Below are 8361 nucleotides of genomic sequence, written 5' to 3'. Positions count from 1 at the left end.
GTTGCTTTTCTTCATCAAAGCATATATAAGAATTTGACGTCGATACAGGAATATTTAACTAATATCCACCTAGGTTGGTTTACCTACGTTTGTCTTGTTTCTCGGGTTGCCACCTGGAGTAATTCCTTCCGTTTCTGTTTTGTCCATTGCTCATATTGCTAGTTTTAGTCCACCCCGAGTATTTTATTTCCCCGGTACCCTCCGGCTAAAGATGACAATCGCCGGTGAACATTCCCCAATCCGCCATGGGGAGGCGTCTGATGAGGAATTAGCAACCCCACATGTGAGATCTTTTGTAGCTGTCAAAATTTAGCAATAAATGCTGGCGGCATGTAAAAGGCTGACCGCGATGTAAGTCAAGATATACGTGCGCTTCAATACTTTACCTAAAGCAGTGGTATTATTTGTAACATTATAAACCACTAACTCCAACAGAGTAACTCCAACAGGGTGTGGAGAAGTCAATGTTTTTTGAACGAAATCGATATCTTTTGTACATGCCAAAATTTAACAATAAAAGCTAGAGGCATGCAAGAGACGTACGCGCGCTTCCACAGTTCCATAATTTATCTAAAGCAGTAGTATTTTTCGTAATATTATAAACTATTAATTCCAATAGAGTAAAATGTGGAGAAGTCAGTGCTTTTTGAACGAAATCGATACCTTTTGTAGTTGCCAGAATTAACAATAAATGCTAGCGGCATTTAAAAGTCTGACCGCGACGTAAGTCGAGACGTACGCGCGCTTCCACACTTTACCTAAAGCAATATTATTATATTCGTAATATTATAAACCATAAATTCCAATAGGGTAAAGAGTGGAAAAGTCAGTGCTTTTTTTTAATGATACCGATATTTTTTGTAGATGCCAAAATTGAGCAATAAATGCCAGCGGCATGTAAGAGCCTAAGCGCGACATAAGTCGAGATATACGCGTGCTTCAATACTTTGCCTGAAGCAGTAGTTTTATATTCGTAATATTATAAACCACTAATTCCAATAGAGTAAAGTATGGAGAAGTCAATACTTTTCGAACGAAATCGATAATTATTTGTAGTTGTCAAAATTAAGCAATAAATGCTAGCGGCATGTAAGAGCCTGACCGCGACGTAAGTTGAGGCATATGCACGCTTCAGCACATTATCCAAAGCAGTGATATTATCCGTAATATTATAAGATCTCGATTTCGTTCAAAAAGCACTGACTTTTCCACACTTTACTCTCCCTATTAGAGTTAGTGGTTTATAATGTTACGAATAATACCACTGCTTTAGGTAGAGTTGAAGCGCGCGTACTTCTCGACTTACATCGCGCTCAGGCTCTTAGATACCGCTAGCATTTATTGCTTAATTTTGACAGCTACAAAAGATATCAATTTCGTTCAAAAAGTACTGACTTTTCACACTTTACCCTATTGGAATTAGTAGTTTATAATATCATGAAAAATATCACTGTTTTAGATAAAGTGTTGAAGTGCGCGTATGTCTCGACTTACGTCGCGGTCAGACTCTTACATGCCGTTACTATTTTAGCTAAATTTTAGCTAGTACAAAAGATATCGATTTCTTTCGAGAAGCACTGAATTCGCCACACTTTACTCTATTGGAATTTGTGTTTTATAATATTATGAAAAATACCACTACTTTAGGTAAAGTGTGGAAGTGCACGTACGTCTGGATATAAGTCGCGCTCAGGTTTTTACGTGCCGCTAGCATTTATTCCTTAATTTTGGCAACCACAAAAGATATCGATTTCGTTCAAAAAGCATTGATTTCCTCACACTTACTTCCATTGAAATTAATAGTTTATAATGTTACGAATAATATCACTGATTTAAGTAAAGCGTGGAAGCGAGAAATAAGCAATAAATGCTGGCGGCATATAAGCACTTGTCCGCGACGTCGAAACGTACGCTTCCACGCTTTATCTAAAGTAATAATATTATTTTCGTACTATTGTAAACTACTAATACCAATAGAATGAACTGTTGAAAAGTCAATGCTTTTTAAATGACATTGATATCTTTTGTAGTTGCCGACAAATAAGCAATAAATGCTAGGAGCATGTAAGAGCCTGACCGTGATGTCGAGACGTATGCGTGCTTCTACGCTTTACTTAACGCATCGGTATTAATTAAACAATTATAAATCCATAATTTTCTAATAGAATTTGTTTATTCTATTAGAAATGGAAGAGTCATTGTTTTCTGAGTGACATCGATATCTTTTGTAGTTACCAAGGAATAAGCAATAAATGCTAGCGGTATGCAAGACTGCATATAATACATAAATTAAAATTATTTTCTTCTTTTGTATCTAAATCAGTGTCCTCATGCAAAATATTCCCCAATTACAGTTGCCAGAAAACGAAATTCTGAAAATTTTTCCGGAACTTTCGATGGAAAATTTTTCATGCATAATAATATAATAATATATAAAATTTGTCCATACATAATTATGTATAATTATATATAATTATATATAATTGTGGTGACCAGCAGGCACGGAAAGCAGGCAGCACAGGCTACGCATGACGTAACTTCGCGCGGCACGGCGGCTTAGACCGTGTGCAGAAACTTCTCTCCGCACCGCTAGGCGGCGTACGAGGGGTTCCCGATACTCGAAAGGAAATTTTCGGATGACACCAGATATAAGGCAGTGAAACAGCGGGGCATTCAGCATTCGCTTACGAGCACTTTAGGAGTTATTTGAGGAAGGAGATCTATTTTGTTAATAACGCTGCACAAGCATTTTCGCGCATTAAAGTATTACACGCTGCATAAGCATTTTCACGCCGCGCAAGCGTTGTACGCTGCACAAGCGTTCACGCTGCACAAGCGTTCACGCTGCATAAGCGTTTTTCACGCCACACAAGCGTTTTTCACATCTGACAAGATCTCCATTTTTCCAACTAGCCAAAGCAGATTCAAGAGTCGAGAGACCGTTATCGCTCAGGTTCGAGGAAGTATCTACAAATACTCAGGGTACTTAAACGACAAGGACCGCTGGGCATACGACGGAGGAAAATAAACAGGAGACCTCTAAATCTCCTAAATTGAACGCAGCGGCAAAGAGGAGGAGGATGAAAAGACAAGCCTTACATAGTATTACGAACACATAACACTGGCATACTAACAAATGTATATAATCTAAATATATATAGCTTTAGTTGAAAAATATTAGAAATTATTCTTCCTCCTGATCCGAACCACAAGCAACCATATAATTATATATGAAAAATTTTTTATTAGGTTACAAGTAACGCTATGCGTCAATAGCTGAGCGAGATATTTTTTTAACGATAAGTTCGCCGCTAACTCGCTTCTGTGTTTATCGCTGCGTTTATTTCTCGCCTGTGGTGAGACAAGAACAAATAGATGTTGATTATCTGTTTTTGTCTAACGCATCATGAACATAGTATGGAACAGAATTGTGAACATTACTTCTTTACCCACTGAGACAATTCGTGCACATTGACTACGTAATTCATGTGCATAGTTGGTTAGAGGCACTGTAGCCACTCAACTGATATTAGGATTATCTAAAACCGGCCCATGACGCCTCTCCTTCTTTTTTCTGCTTATGGTATTAGGTGGTAAAATTAAGTCCTGCCGCTTGCTTCTAGAGGGTGTCGGCTCCAACGCTGGCGAGTTTCGACGGGGGAATCGCATGTCGTGTGTATTTTAGAATATTATTGCTAAAAACCAATTCAATTCTCACAGATTAGATTTCTCATCGCCAAAGAGATTTTCTAATCGATTGAAAATGAATTGCGATAAGCTCTTTTCTGACATGTGCTTCTTCACTACTTCGATCTCAAGAAAACCGCAGCTGAAACGCAGCGCTTATTGTCCGAAATACACTCGTCAACGAAATTATCGCATTGATATCCAGACAGCATAAGATCTGCTCAGGACGTCCTTAGGACGTCCTGAGTACGAAGAAATGTCCTCAGGACTTTTTCAGGATGTACTTTGGATGTCCTCTGGACATTTGTGCTGTTAGGGTAAATTCATGTCGAAATTTAGCGTAATTTTTTAAACGGGCGTAATACTGCGAAATATTGTCGTATTTTTAAAATTTCCTCTTTTTATTTTAAAGAGTGAAATCTGTACTTTAAGGAGCATTCATCCGATTTTGAATTTACTCTCTCCCCTTTTCGCAGTCTTTTCAAAAGTAAAGACGTCTCCTAAAAATTGCACAATTTGACATATCCTACGGGGCGAACTAAATTTTTTTTCGTAAATTTCATGATAATCATTAGTATATCATTATAGAGGCTCTCTAAGCCTGGGAGCAATGGGAGACGAGGCAGGGCGGATCGCGGTGAGCTCGTGGAGAAAGCGCAAGCGGTGGACGCGGAAGCACAGAGGCAAGCGGGGAGCCGAACACCTCCCGGACCTCAGGGAGAGGATCCGTGAGTGAACTTCTTAATTTGTTAGCTGATCGAGTGTTATCGACACGACGCGACAGAGAGATGGTGCGCGGCGGTCTAACCGAACGTGTGTGCGCGATAAAGAAGGAAAAATAGTAGAACGAAGTGTTAAACTGCGCGCAATTAGAGATGGCGCGCGTGCGACTGACTTGACAACAAACAAATGTTTGTTTAAAAAAGAGCAAGATGGCGCGCGGCGGCGGAAGTGGCTTATAGTTGCGGCGGCGGCGGTGCACAGTGGGCAAAAGGCTTATTTTTTGGACAAAAATCGACCGACAATTCTCAATTGATTTCAAATCTGTTTTTTTTTTCAAATTACTCGTAATGAAATGCTTTATAACTTGAAACTGCCCTTTTTTTGAAAAACATCTTGAGTTCAAAATAGCAGACGAAAAATGATTGTCAAAAGTACTGAAATGATATTGAATGTTATAGTTCACATACAATATTGAATATATTTACTCCAAATTAGATATGTATGCGTTTTTTGAGATACTAAATATGAATATAGCAACTAAAAAGTTCTAAACTTAAAATGATAATTGAATATAGAAGTTAAAAATACTGAAAGTATACAATATTCAATAGATTTATAGAACAGTTAGTTAACATTAAATATTATTAAAGTATTATTTTTTAATGTTTGTCACAATTTGTAATATTATATTATTATCTAGAATCTAGAGAATATGGTTAAGTGGAAAAATTTTGTTGTATTGTTTCGTTACAATTGTTCATGTAGCAAATAAAACAATTTTTTTGTAAGGCAGGAAAAATGCATTACGCACACCCCCCGGGGGTTGACGACCCTTCGGGAGATAGTGTGGGACTTTTCCCCCCCGCACGCTCGAAACCACAGACGGGGAGGGCCTACCCACTAAAACCGCTCCGGGTTCCTTTCTCAGCGGCCATAACAAGGGCGTTCCGGATAGCTTTTTGCATCCTTCCGGGGCGGCCTCGGCTGCCAGCCGGAAGGGAAAAAAGCTACCCGGAACGCCCTTGTTATGGCCGCCGAGAAAGGGACTCGGAGCGGTTTTAGTGGGTAGGCCCTCCCAGTCTGTGGTTTCGAGCGCGCGGGGGGGAAAAGTCCCACACTATCTCCCGAGGGGTCGTCAACCCCCGGGGGGTGTGCGTAATGCATTTTTCCTGCCTTACAAAAAAATTGCTTTATTTGCTACATGAACAATTGTAACGAAATAATACAACAAAATTTTACGCCTTCCGTTCTCGGGCCGGAGGGTAGGTGCCGCTGAATCTAGCGACACCTGCCTCCGCCGCCCCAAAGAGGGGGGGGGGGCAACGGAGGTATGCCCTCCGTCCTGTTACCGTTATGTAGCCGCGCAGCGCGGGACCCCACGCTGTGCGGCCCGTTCCTCCTTGGAGGGAGTGGGGTCGGTTCGTCACCCGGTCTCCCGCCCCAAGTTCCAGGGTCCCAACCGGCTTATTGGGGGGAGAGGGGAGCAGGCTTACAGAGGCTCCCTCCCCCCACGCGGTCAGGACCCTCCTCTTCCAGGAGAGAGGGAGGGCGGTGGCGAGTGCGCCTGCAATGCTCCCCCCCTCCGAAGGAAGAGCGCGCACCGCCATTACCATGCTCCCTTTCCTTCGCCAGCCGCTCCCGGCGCCGCCTCCATACCTTGGCGGCGCCGGTCGCAGACGGAGGGACTGAAGCCGCCGCTTGCGAGCCTCAGCTGCCCTTGCGACGGCGACCTCCTTCCTCTGGCGTCTTTCCTCGGCCTGCCCCCTCTTCTGGGGAGGCGGGCCGCTGGGCGCAGACCCGGGAGAGGGGACTACCCTCCCCGCAGCGCCGGCCGAGGGCGGGGGGCGTGGCGAGTCCGCACGATTTTCTCCCCCCGTCTGGCCCTTTCCTGCTCCTCGTTCTGCGACATTACTTCTTCGCAGAAGGAAGTGACAGCTGACCAGGCCTCTCGTCTCCCTAGCATGGACCTAATAAGGGCCGGGGGCGAGAGGTCCGCTCCCACCGCTTATGAGGACACGGCGTCCCACGCCGGGCATTCGACCAGCGTATGTTGTGCCGTGTCCTCAGCCGCACCGCAGTTGTGGCAGCGGCTAGTGCACTCCTTCCAGACGACCCTATGGAGGTACTCACTGAAGCACCCGTGGCCGGTGAGTACCTATGTCGTCCGGAACGTGAGCTCCTCTTGGGCTCTACTTACCCATTCCTGTAGGCGGGGCCGGATGGCGACCCGTTGCCTCCCCCAGCTGGATGTTCCAGCGGAAAAGGAGGCATTAACGGGCCTACTCCCTGACAAGGACTATGGCCCTGGCTAGTCCTATTCTGTTGCTCCTCCCGAGGAGCTCCTTCGTACGCCGATAATTTTCAGCGTACATCATTGCAAGGAGCTCCACCGGGGGAATTCCTGCCAGGGCCATGGCGGCCGCGTGCGACGTGGTTCTATAGGCACGGGCGAGGTGAGTGGCCATGAACCTCTGGGCCCGGCGGACCATTTGCTTGATCCGCCGGGATCCGGCCATCTCCCCCGCCCAGACCGGGGCCCCGTACAAGGCCACCGAGTGGACCACGTTCGCGAACAGCCGCCTAGCCCGCCTTTATGGGCCGCCGACATTGGGCAGGAGGGTTCCCAGCGCGCCTGCCATCCTGCCTAACTTGGTGGTTAACACCTTGAAGTGTTTCTCGAACCCCCAAGTGCCATCCAGGGTGAGCCCGAGGTACTTAATCTCGGTGCCCACCCTCACGGAGATCCCGCCAATCCGGAGCTTCAGGCGATCTCCCCCTGCTCCCGTCATGGAAGAACAAAGCTTCCGTTTTCGGGGGAGACACCTCGAGGCCCATGATCCGGATGGAGTGCACCACCTGGTCGAGGGCCAGTTGCCTCATGTCTCTGGCCTGCTTCCAGCCCCGTCCCCCGCACCAAGATATCGTTCGCATAGCACACGACACGGCAGCCGGGGTGAGGGCAGTTCGAAAAACCTGGTTGTACGCGAAGTTCCACAATAAGGGGCCGATTACTGACCTCTGTGGAACACCGCAGTACACCCCCTTCGGCACTGGAGCTCCGTATTATTGCGGAACTCCAATTGCCATGTCCCAGAAATAGTCCCTGATGATGTGGTCCAGGTAGGGCGGAAATCCGAAATGTGCCAGCCCCGCCTCTACCTGGTCCTAGGGGATGGTGTTGAAGGCGTTGGCTATGTCGATTAAGATATCCAACGCCAGTCCCCCCCCCTCCACGATGGCTTCAGAGAGAGACCTAACGCGTTTGATCGCGTCCACTGTCGATCTGTCCTCTCGGAAGCCAAATTGCGCGTCGTTCAGCGCGGGACCATCCCAGGACAGGTGCCGGACGAGGCGGGCTTGTATGATCCTCTCAAACATTTTGCCCGCCTAGTCCAGAAAATACAACGGTCTATATGCGGAAGGGGTGTCCTCCGGCTTGCCCTCCTTGCGTAAGAGAGCCAGTTTGGCCCTCTTCCACGGGGCCGGAAACAGGCTAGCTCCGAAGCAGAGGGTGAAGAGCCACATCATGCTGGCTTCCCCTCCTCGGCAAAAGCCAGAGCTCATACGCGACCTGGGATGCCGTTGGGGGCCGGCGCCTTTCCCTTGGCGCCGAACCTTTTGACGGCTCGCCTCATCTCCTCCACCGTTACCCCGAGCTCTCTCTCCTCCCAGTCGGGAGAGAGTCCCGTGTAGGGTGGGATACAGTTTCTCACCCTCGGGAACAGCCCTTCCACAATTCTGTCAATGAGCCCGGTGTCCAGGGTGTCCGTTAGCGGGGGCGCCTATGGGGACAGACGCTGCATGACCATCCTGTATGGACGCTCGATGAGATTCTCCCAGGCCAGGGCCTTGGCCTTGGCGATGGCCTTTCTCACGGCTGTCCTTTTGGCCGTGAGGACGGCCGAGGTCGCCACCCGCGCGTCCCTGTTCCGCAGAGTCGCCATCGCTTTC

This window comes from Odontomachus brunneus, unplaced genomic scaffold (genome assembly GCF_010583005.1).
Source record: "Odontomachus brunneus isolate Ranch 3 - 2012 unplaced genomic scaffold, Obru_v1 Obru_scaffold_229, whole genome shotgun sequence".
NCBI lineage: Eukaryota > Metazoa > Arthropoda > Insecta > Hymenoptera > Formicidae > Odontomachus > Odontomachus brunneus.
Note: the sequence above shows the minus strand (reverse complement) of the source record.